Source organism: Passer domesticus, chromosome 3 (genome assembly GCF_036417665.1).
Source record: "Passer domesticus isolate bPasDom1 chromosome 3, bPasDom1.hap1, whole genome shotgun sequence".
Lineage (NCBI taxonomy): Eukaryota > Metazoa > Chordata > Aves > Passeriformes > Passeridae > Passer > Passer domesticus.
Window position 1 is genome coordinate 123,529,606 of NC_087476.1, and position 11,670 is coordinate 123,541,275.

Genomic DNA, 11,670 nt, shown 5'->3' on the forward strand with positions numbered 1-11,670 from the left:
CCACAGTGAGCCAGCTGGAAGACCTGGGAGCCCCGGATCCACGGCTTCCTTGCCTCAGGGCTTCAAACCCACAGCTCGTACTACGCTGTGGGCTGGGCTAGGATGGGTTTTTCCCCCAGCTCCATCATGAGTGGTGCCATTGTGTTGAAAGAAATTATTAGAGCTGAAAGGGGAAGGTAATCATGGGTGATGAGGGATGCTGTCTGGGAAAGGAGGTGCAGGAGACACCTTGTTTTGGTTTCTTCCCTCAGACTCTTTCCATATTTTGTTTAAAGATGATTGCATTTGAAACACAGAATTATTTTCTGGAGAAGGGATCTTTCCTCTCCAGGCAGTTAGAGTCATTCCCAGATTCCCTTCTGTAAGACCCCTCTTTCTTCCCCTAGAGCCCAAAAACCTCAGGAAGAAGATCACAGGTGTAACAAACAAAGACTACTTGTATATGTCCAAGAACCTTCTCGGGTGTCTGAATTCCCACTCCAACCCCTGGGTGTGGGATACTTGTCTGTCATTGTGCCTAACAAAGGATGTTTATTAGAAAAAAATCCCAAAGTATGAAAGAGACCTTTTCTGTGAAAATTTCTATTTCAGTGGTCATTTCCTCTTATCTTCCATGGCTATATGTATCTCACAGAAAATGCTAAAGGAAATGCACGACTGCCAAGCCAGTTATTTCACGAATTATCTTATTTATCTTAATTGACATTTCCTTGTTTGTCTTTTTTATTTTTCCTTTTTTTTCTCAGTTCCAGGTGATGAGTCCAGAGAAAAGCACTGTTTGTTATCCAGCAAACCACATCATAGTGGAAGATTGCTTGGAGGGTGTTTGGTACTTTAATATCTGAGAGAAAGTGTCCAAATGAAACCATAAGTAATAACCAGTAGCTTTAAAGTAATGAAACCTTGAATTTTTTCTCACCTTTGTTTCTGGCAGCTCAGCTCCAAGAGTGTGATGCCTTTATCAGATATTGGTTCTTTAAGACCAACCTCTGTTTTCAGCCATGGTCAGCCTTTGATGTACAGCAGGAAATTGTATCTCTCCCCTCTCGGCAGTCCATCTGCGTGATAATGCAAATCTCATGGACAAAACCTCTACTCAGATTTTCAGAAGAAATGCAAAATTTTTTCTCGTTGGGTCAACCTCCCTAGAAATCAAAGAAAACCCATTTTTCAGCCAGTTTATTTAGCCCCAACTGTCTTGCCACAGTTATACAGGAAATTTACAATTGCATTCCCATCCCTCAAAGCTTACTTGCTGTGAGACTTCAGTTCCAGAAACTGAAATTTCCCAAAAGCCTGGAGACATTTGGAAGGAGGAGCTCATCTATGCTGAACAAATCCTTTATGTTACCACACCAGCAGTGATGAAAGCACATAGGCAAAGCATTGCTTAGTAAATTACTGTTGTACAGATTACCTGTTTGGTCCCACCATGTTTGAGCAGGCAGCATGTTCTTCCTGTCTCTGGAAGACCCAAAAAGAAAGTCTGCTAACACTGTCTTTGAGCTCATGAAAATCTTTGGAGCTGAAGTATGCTCTCCTGTGCAGTCATTTAACACTGTTCCAAACTGCTGCACCTGAGTGCCATGGGTGAAAATAAATTTCACACACCCACTTTGTGCATCTTCCAAGCCCACAAAAATGCCAACTTCTTTTAATAACCTGGCAATACTTGGGAACAGGTGTTTCAAAGCTGAGAAAGCTACCTTTGGGAAACAAACCACAAGATTTACTTGGTAACAGTTTGCTTGGATGGAACCTTTGTGATCTCTGTTCAAGGCTTGCCTTCCAAGTCACCTTTTTCTTTCACACGCATTTCTTATACTGCACAGATGCCTGTGTGAGCTCTGTTGCTGTGATATTGGAATGCTTGACCCTATTTTTAGGATATCTCCTCATTTTCCAAGTGAGGAAACAGACCACACTAGTCTGAATATTTTGCCCATGGTTGGTCAGGAGATGTGGTGTGCAGAGTAGAACTGGGCTCCTAATTTCCAACAAAACAGCTTTTTGTAATGTTAAGGAAATGGAAAGAGGAATCTCTGCTGTTACCAGATAATTAAGAGATATTAGAAATTTTGAAAGCAGTTAAATATGCAAGCAGAAATGTTTATTTTCTGTTCCTTTGGGACTGCAGACACACAAAATGCCTGTATTCCATTGCTACTTTGGAATCATGGTAATTTCATAGGTGTAACTATTTATCTTTCCACAGGTTTGATGTCAGTAAAGTAGTTCAAGATCTTTAGATACAAATTGTTTTCAATCAAAGCATAATGAATAAGTTTGTCTAGTGTAAAGCATGCCAGGTTTCATCAAACTAACAGGAAAAACTGGCTTATTGTCATTAATGCACCAAATAGAGGCACAACCCAGTTTGTTTCCAAAGCTACAAAGTATTGGGTTGTCATCTTGTATTTCTGTGGAAAGAAAAAAAAGAGTGCAGAGCAATTATTCCCAAGACAACACCTTCCTGGTGGTGTCATGGCATCTTCTCTAAAGAACCAATAAATCTTTTTGTCCCTCTTGCAGATGGCTCAGCTTTGTCCAGAGGAAATTCCAGACCTATTTGTTGATGGTTCTTGACACTGAGCCCTCCACCTCAGGAAGCAAAGAAACTTTCTTCCCCAGCAAACACTATAACTGGACCCAAGAAAGCTATGCAGTCTTCCACAGGAGGGTAGAGATCCCTTTTTAAAGGGGTTTCTTAGGGTCTCCCCCGTTATTCTGCAGCAGGTAAATCACCAGAGAATCATAGGGATGTTGGTGGTGGCAGATCTGCTCTGACACTGCTCAGCAGCAAGAAAAAAATATGGCATAGTCAGTCAAAGTACTGCTCTAGATCCTCAACAAGCAGGAAGGGAACCTGTGCTCTATCAGCAGAAAAAAGGCATTTCTTCATCATCAGATGGTAGAAACCAGTCCCATTATGTTCTCTTCTAATGTTTTGAGCAGAGCGGTGACAAAGCAGTGGATTTGCCTCAGAGCAGTTAAAACCAAAAAACCCAAGAGGTCCTCTCCACAGGCATTTTCCTGGCATTCTATGACGTGCAGATTGACTGATAATATCACCATAACAGCTGTTATCTCAAATGTCTGCCTCCAGGCAAATTAAAAGTAAAGAAAAGCCAAAACATTTGAAGAGATGAATATAGGAGGCATTTGCCAGTAATTTGCTGGCCCTGGATTGCCTGCTGTCTGGGGTAAAATGGAGCATGTTTGCTTTATAAGAAAATTACAGAGCTGTCATCCCTGCAGCACAGAGCAATGGAGAGCAACACCACTGCCAGGACTGAAGGAAAAAGGATTGTTTTTCCAGCCAGAAGCCAAAACAGCCTTTCTCAAGGGTATGCCTGAGCCTTGCTGGCAAGGAGCAGCAGGAGTAGGGCTGTCCCCAGATGAGGCCAAGGAAAAGGGACCCCCATGCAGGCAGTGCACGAGCACAGCTGCTGCAAACATGGCAAGTGCAGGAAGTAGGTCCAGGGTCCACCCTGGGGACTCAGCCAGGAGCAGCTGGACTACAGGGACTACAGGGCCTAATTTTGGATAGGCTCCAGCCATCATCTCTGGACTCTTAAGCCATAATTACTTTTCTGATGCTCTGGGCAAAGAATGATCCTTCTGAAAGAGACCAGCAAGATTCTGAGGTGACATGTCAGCTTGGGGTAGTGGGGTTTTCACTCTCGTTAGATGAACAGAGGTCTGCACTTCTTTGATGCAGACACAGATGACCGAAATGCCCAGTCTGTGAAATGTGTAAAAGATTATTTCAAGAAAGATCTCTGGGCTGAGCTGAAGTAAAGCCTCTGAGTGCTCTTGTCAGAGCTGTTATTGAGGGAATTGAAATGCCACTGGCAATATTTGAGCTATTAGAGATGGGGTAAGAGAGTAAGAGCTGTTGTTTTCAGTGTCTGAAGAACATACTGACCTCCACAAGAGAAGACATACAAGTTTATAGGAGAGTCCAATTCTGGACCATACCATAGCTCAGTAAAACTCTGCCTTTATGAAAAAAAACTCCCTTCTGGATTTTTATCCCTTTAAATTGTGTTCACGTGTAACAAGCCTGGCTTTTGTATACTTTTGACAATGCTAGAAGTAGAATTACCACAGAAATCTTCAGTATTTTAGTGGGAAGGGGGTACTACTAACCATAAAGCTCATATTGAAAATCCATCTTGCCTTCTGATTTGAGGCTAGGACAGGCCAAGAAAGCCCCATGGGCCTTAGGAAGAGAAGTATCAGGGGAAGGGAAAAGAAGGTCATCTTGGTTTTGTTGGAGAGGGAAAATGAAAGCTTTGCAGATGTTCAGGGAATAGGAGCTTCACCAGTTCATTGATGTCTGTAGCTGGAATGTTTATTTTAATAGTCAAACCTTTAAAATTACAGACTGTTAACCATGGCATAAAAGATGTCCAGGAAAGGCTATGAATTTTCAAGATTTAAGATTAAATTCAAGAAGTAGCAGTAGTCTAGCTAAAACAATGGTGAGGAAGTGAGCAAATCCTGGTTTGGCTCCTGCTTCTGACCCTGGTTTTGAAAGTGTCACTTTTTATATGTTTTTCAAGCCTTTAGCATCTGTTGCATAATGGTAGCAGATCGTCCCACTCAGGGTGCACCTCCATGAGCATTTCCATTCTGGTTCATAGCTCAGATCAGGAGCAAGCTTTGGAAATGACCCTGCCTGGGTTCACAGGCCAAGCAGGGCACAGCCTTGTCCCACCACCGCAGACTTTGGGCATCTCCACGGGGACAGAAACAGGCAAGGTGGAGCTGGAGAACTTGAGAGTAAATCCCCACAGAAATTCAAGCTTAACCTGGTGACTTGCCACACTTCTGAATGTCTCTTTGTGTCACTGAGGCCTCCCTAAGAACTGAAGGGGACCCATGTGGTTTGAAATGGCAACTGAGGGACCTGCCATCTGGACAGGGTCACCTCATCTCAGCCCTTCCTGTGACTGATTCCTCAGGACTTGCCAGGAAGAAGCACTGGTGAATTTCCAGGAATGACATTTCCCAAAGGAAAAGCACTTTCTCTACTCCAAAAGTTGAAATTCTTTGTTGTAATTCCTGGAAAGTGATCCAGCCTAAAAAGTCCTGGCAATGCTCACAAAGATATGAAAACAATCTTGGTGGAAGTTTAAATTTAAAAAAAAAAAAAAGGGCAAAGCTTTAAATTCAGGAATGTGGAACTCTGGGCATTACCAGCATTTTGTAAAAATGCCCTGCCATGCTTTCTTGAAGAAGTGTTTGTGAAACTTTGGTAAAACCTAGGCCATTTGGCTGTTTTAGTTGGGAATAACACAAAACTCTGTGATTCTTGTTTTTCATCTGCCAAAATTAAGGAAACAATTGTACTGGGGTCCCTCTAAGTGTCAGGAATTGCAATTTACTAATTAAGGTTCAAGTGAGATTTAAGTAGAACTGGAAAAAATTCTGCTTGCTGTTTTTTATGACTTCTGAAGCGTATACAGATTCAGTCTGCATGTCTGTGCAGTATTCTGTGTACGTGTTTGAACTGCTGGGTCTGCAACATGAATGAAGAGAGAATTTTAAAATATACATTGCTGAATATTATGGGAAGTACATACTGTAGTTTTGCTCAAACTCTGTCCTTGATATTTTCATTTGAAGCCTTGCATAATACTGGAAATGCTAATCAAGCTGTATGTCTCAAAATTACAAAGCAAGGTGCTCTTCTATGTTGAATTTGGGAACAAAGTCATTGGCATACTTCATTATGGTATATATAAAATGGTGGCAGAGAGAGTAAAAGAAAGCTTTGCTGTTATTACCTTCTATATTTTTTTACTGCACAGTACCTTGTCCAGAGCTGTGAGGACTTGCACAGCTTGTGATGCATGGGTCAAACTCTCTGGTGGGCTAAGAGAACATGGCTGCATTGCAGTCCATGCATCTGAGCCAGTTCCCACCACTTTTTTTTTTTTTTTCTGAAATGAAGCAATGCAAGGAAGTCAAAGTTGCCTTGAAAAATCAGAAATAATGTCACTAATCAACAACATCCAACCCCAATTTTGTCTGACCTCAGACTCTTGTCCTTACCGTCTCTGTGAGACTATAAATTGATCTTTGTAATATGTCCAGAAGATTAAAAATAATCCAGTCTCTCACAGAACACAGAAATACATCGCTCATTCCAGAACTGAGGAGTCCTCAGGGAGGTGCTGCTTTCAAGTTAAACCAAGACAACTTTAGCATGAGTGTCGCAGCAATCTGAACTGTGCTGTGTCCAGGAGGTGATTCCTTGGGAATCACTTTCCTGAAGCTTCATAGATATTGCCAAAGAGAGATTTTTTAAGAGAACAAAGTAGATTTTTCTTTGCATTGAAGTATTCCCAGGAACTTGCTGGGTGGAATGAGTAGAGGCCACATCAGCTGCAGAAGCAGAATTTTCATTTAATATTGGGTTTGCATGGCACAGTGTAATACTTCCTTGGTCTCCAGGGACCTGTAAATATCCCTAGTAGTTCGTGTGCCAGGACATCAATGCTGACTGCATTTTCAGGTCTGATGTTTAAATTCTGTCTCTTTAGCCAAGGAAGATCAATGTTCATCAAGTGATTTGCAGGTGTGCCAGCCACGGTCAGCCAAACCACGGTGCTCTGGGATTCAAACAGCACTAAGGAGCCAACCTGCAGGGTGTCACAGCATCTGCAGCTGCCTCAGGTGAGCATCATTGACTCAGCTTTTCTCACCAGCAAAGGGGCAGTCACTGAGCAAAAAGAATCTGTCTTTTGGCACCTGAAACTTTTGTGCTGCCCTTGGGGGTACCACAACTCTGGGTCATGCTGTTCAGTGCATGAAAGTTTGTGCAAAGCCCCTGAGGTTCATTGTCTTCTGGGGAAAGAAGGGTGACAGGTTTGCAAAGACATTCAGAGCTTCTTCACACTTCTGTCACAGCAGCTTTTTAGGGTCTGAATAGCTTTTTGCTGCCTTTGAACCCAGTTTCTGTCCTCAAAAGAGCAGCAGATAGCAATCATCAATCTTTCAATGAAATAAGTAAGAATTTGAAGCACTGCTTCTGGGTTAAAGAAAAAGGTTTTATTTTATTAGAAAACTTAGTTTCTCCTCCAAAAACATCCATGCACAAATCCAGCTAGTACAATCACCTCTTTGCACAGCAAGCCCTTAGACACTGTTTTCCTTCTTCCAGATGACTTTCGTAGCCCACCTGGGAAATAAATTACTGGGCAGTGCTAGAGTTAGTAAACCTACATACACTCATAAAAGTTCAAACCAAAGTGTGATCATAAAGTACTTATGGGTCAGTAATCACACCCTTAATTTTCAGAAATAGAGTAGATTGTATTATTTGGAGGAAAAAAGTTCCTTCTTTTTTCTTTCTAAATATCCTGTTATAAGCCAGTAATAAGTATAAAAATAAGGACCTGGTTGAATATTTGCTGGAGCCAATCGCAAGTCTTTACTTTATTCCAGGGAACTTTGGTGGGAGCCCTTCAAACCTTTATGTTCAGAACAGCACCTATGTCATAAGGACTTCATAAAGTCCCATTTAAATTGCCCCATTCTGTGCTACAGCCTTGAAGGTAATCATTTGCTTAAATGCTTTGCAGAATAAGGATGCACTTTGAGCCAAGCATGGGCCTAAATTCCATGTCAAAAAGCCTTAATATTTAGCAGGCCACACTGTTTGTCACACAGATCTTTTGCCATTTAACTTGTGGTATTGGTTTGTTCTTTGGAAAAAGGATCCTCTAGCATGTTCTTCCAAAAACTGTATCCAAGAATGCTGGCTGGAGGCAGTGTGGGGGATTATTTCAAAAGCAGACTTTTGTAGAAAGTGATATAGTTCTTATTTCTCCTGGTCTACTCTCAGGTCATGCTGCTGCTGTTGTGCATCTGAGTCCCAGTGGTAGAAATGAAAAGGTTCAGAGAATCATGGCACTGAGGAAAGGCCCAAAGCTGCACTCTCCTCCTGACAGCTTCTCTTTACACCACAGTTTTTCCTCTGAGCATGTTCCAGTGTCTCTGCACTCCCAGTCCACCTGCAGCAGCTGGGGCCAGCCAAAGCAGGCTCTCGTAACCTGGCTTTCCTTGTGGGAGCTTCTCACAGCACAAGCAAGCTCCTTACCAGCAGATCACAGGTGTTCTCCACATGAAGTGAGCAGGTGAGAACACAACTTTGCCAAACTATGATGAAGTTTGGTAGCTGTAACACAAAATCCACATTTGGCCTGAGATCTGAATCTGGCTCTCTACTCCATCCTCCACTCCGAGCCAAATCAAACTGCAGCATGTCATGAAAACCAAACAGCACCATGCTCTGATCGTGTAAGATCTGCATCCAGCTCCAAACTCCGAGGAGGAACCTCCTCCCTGTGTGTGTCACAGTGGTGCCAATGCCTGACATGTTAGGTAGGAGTGGTAGCACCCTGAGAAAAATTCAAATGCCTGAGAGCCTGGCCCTAAATTTCCATGGGGAAAGCATCAAAACACTCTTAAGGATTGGAGGTGCAATTAAATTGCAGCTTCCTATAGCTTAAGAAAACCCCCAAACCACAAAGGAAACATATGAGCAAGATTTGAGTGATTCAAGTTCTGGGGCAATGCACTCTTCTGCATTTTTGGTTCCTAAAGTCTCTTATTAATTTAAAGCTGCCAGTCAGACAGAGTAATTCATCCAGCCTACCTGTGCTTTTTTTATTGGGGGGTAAAATGCAAAGGATAGGATATGTTCTATATTCTTCAGGAAGTGCTTCTCACCATGGAGGCAGCTCTGCTGCTCCCTCATGAGCACTCTCATGACATCTGTGGTGTGCCAGCTCACCCAGGCCATCCTGCTGCCCAGGCAATCCTGTTCTCACACTCTCTCTTGTGCTCTTGTTTTTCTTGGCTTTTTGAATAGTGAAGGATTGGAATTTTTTTCTTCTCCTGTATTTGGCACTTCTGGTAGAGCCTTTGACATGGAAAAAGGCTCATCTTTCAAATGCCTGTGGCATTCTGTGAAAGGTGATTTTAAAAAATCCATTTTATTTTGCTTCCTGGCAATGATATCAAAGGAACAATCAGTGCCTGAGTTGGAGCCAACAATTTATTTCCATTATCATAAACAGAAAACAATGGCATGCTGCCTTATTAGTTATTCACTTTCCAAGTCAACAGATTCAGAGGGTTGGGATGAGATCTAACCAGAGATATGCTTTGATGTTTTCAGTTTGGAGAATCAGTCTCCTGGCCAAAATGCTGAGTGATGCCAGTTTTAGGGGGAAGAAGGGAGGGAAGAAAGGGCAGAGGGAAGGGATAAGAATCCCTCAGAGCACAGGGGGTAGCTACTGGAGAGGCCAGAGGTATGTGGCATGTTTGTGACTGTCTCTAAGAAAACTTTGGAGGGTGATTGTGCTCCGTGGTATTCCCACAGCAGAGGTGACACAAAGAGCAACAGATGGGCTGATTGCAGTGCAGTTCCTTTGATTTATACCCCTTGAGGATCTAGTCCAGTGCACACTCCAGGTCTGCTACTGTGCTGCAGAACAGCCACTTCTGTGGGGTTTGCAGTGTGTGCTATGAGAGCTGATGAAGCCAACCCAAGCCAGATGTGCACAGCAGCCCTGGTGCTCACCCTTCCCTCCCAGAAGCAAGCCTTAAGTCTTCCAGCACTGTCAGATAAACTGTGCTTTGCAGGAATGCTGCTGGAAGTAATGAGTAACAGTGCTTGTCACTGTACCTTGTTGTTTTAGCACTGAGCTCACATATACAGAACATTTTTGTTATACATACCTAATGGCACAGAGTATTTATGGAAAATTATCTCTTGTAGGTGGGGATAAACATGAAAGGTAAACATCTGCTGTTTTTCTACATAGAAAACTGTGATCAGCTTCTTTCTCAGTGTCATGATACCAACCAAACCCCAAAAAAGTCACAGGCTCTCCGTTACCTGAATCTATTTCATCAGCATTTCTGGAACAATCAAAATGTCTGTATTATTTAATAAGGTAGAAAGCCTGAATGTGGGGCAGAGTAGTTTGTCACTGCTTGCTTATTAATCCTGTCTCTCACGGACAAGCCACCCCAGATATTTTGGATTATTTTCTGACCAAATTACAAACACATTAAACCAGCTTCTCTTTTCTCACAGAATTGATGCTGTAAACTGTCCAAGTTGTTTGCAACAGTAACCAAATTAATAGAGATCACAGGAACTGAAGTAGATTGTTTGCTCCAGTGGAGAACTGCCTGTGCTTTGTGGGATATACATACCTGCTCCCTACCTGTACATCTTTATTTTAAGGGAATTTCTGTCAGGAATCTTTAAAAGCTTAAGATTGCAGAGTTTTCCAAAGCCAAAGAAAACTTGCCTTTCTCAAGAGAGGCAAGATTTGAAACCTGTTTTAGTAAATTTTTTCATGGTGATCATAAGCAATTATATTTCAGGTGACCAAAAACAGCATAGAAAAAATGAAAGTACTTGTTAGGAAGAAATGTCTCCGCTGAGCAAAGATGTTCTGTAGTGGTTTTGTGGTTGTTGTTGGCAGCCAGATCCGTCCTTGTCATGGATGAGAGAATCTGAAGCAGGTGATACTGCACAAAATATCAGTTAGGAGTTCGCTAGGCCACAAGAGTCTGTGGTGATGACAATTTTCAGAGAGCAAGGTCAGCTTACTGGAGCCAGGCTGCAGAGAGTTTCCTGAACTGTCACTTTGCAGAAATACCCACGTGGAATGACCAGCAGTAGCAGCCTGTCACTTGCAGGGGTCAATTTTCAGTGCAGAATAGCACTGTCAGATCCTGCTTGAGCAGTTTCCTCTCCTTTGAACCCTATTTCTGATTGCCAGATGCTCAGTCACAGTCTGGCCCTCATTCTTTCAGTCCTCCCATAAATAGAAGCAAATTTCCAGCAAAAGCTTCCTTGGGGGCATAAGGAAATTAGAGAAATAATAGACCTGGAGTCCTCTCATGTAGCTAGAAGTCCTGCAGTCAGACTCTGCAGCCAAATTCTCTTTTCTGTGCTCAGTTTCAACGTGGTCAGCCTTTTCCCTAGCCTAGAAATTCCTGTTCCTTGCTTTATTCCAGGGCATCTCCCTTCACTGGAGGCATGTGATACCTAGCCTTGATCCTCCTAACCACAATAAGCCAAAGCATTCCACAGAAAAGGCTGTAGTTCTTGCCCTTCTGCTTTTTTGTGACTGCCTTCTAGACAGTAATGGATGATGCTGGAATTCTTTCAGCAGACATTTGAGTTTATTCTCCCTCCTCCAAACTCACCAGCATTCTCTCTCCCGTGCTCTTAATTTCACCCCGTCAGCTCAGTCTTGCTGCTGGCCCCTGCTCATTTCTCAAGCCAAGGCTCTGTATGTTTGTAGCCACAAAGCCCAGAGCATGTGTTCCAGCACGAAGGGATTTCATGGCTCAGGCCAGGCTGGATTGTGCCTCCTCTCTTGTTGAACGAGGCTGGGTGTGAGACAGTAAACACTTATGCTGAGGAAGCTGCAGCTGGAGCCACCACACGGCATAAAGGAGAACGTACCTAAACTAACTCCAAGAAAAAATAGGGCTGTTGTTTCCTAGGGCACAGCAGCCACCTCTGATTCACCTTTCTGCTTGTCCTTGCCATAAGCTCAGTAAGTATCCTTATTCATGTATGTGGTGCAAAGGCTTTTATTGATCTCTCCCTGCCTTGCCTCTAAA

At 42.8% G+C, this 11,670-nt stretch overlaps 1 protein-coding gene across 28 annotated transcripts in view; it reads left to right on the forward strand.

The window, feature by feature from the left end:
- The window catches only part of SLX4IP (SLX4 interacting protein), a 423,033-nt gene that overhangs the window by 392,084 nt on the left and 19,279 nt on the right, over nt 1–11,670 (forward strand). For 20 of the 28 annotated variants that reach the window (XM_064415748.1, XM_064415754.1, XM_064415749.1 and 17 more), the window contains 4 exons: nt 747–871; nt 2,533–2,736; nt 6,555–6,687; nt 7,859–8,150. The gene's annotated coding sequence lies outside the window, so the exon portion shown is untranslated. Of the gene's footprint in view, nt 1–746; nt 893–2,532; nt 2,737–6,526; nt 6,688–7,458; nt 7,569–7,858; nt 8,151–11,670 lie in introns of all 28 variants that reach the window. The other 8 variants (XM_064415739.1, XM_064415741.1, XM_064415726.1 and 5 more) reach the window with 7 other exon arrangements.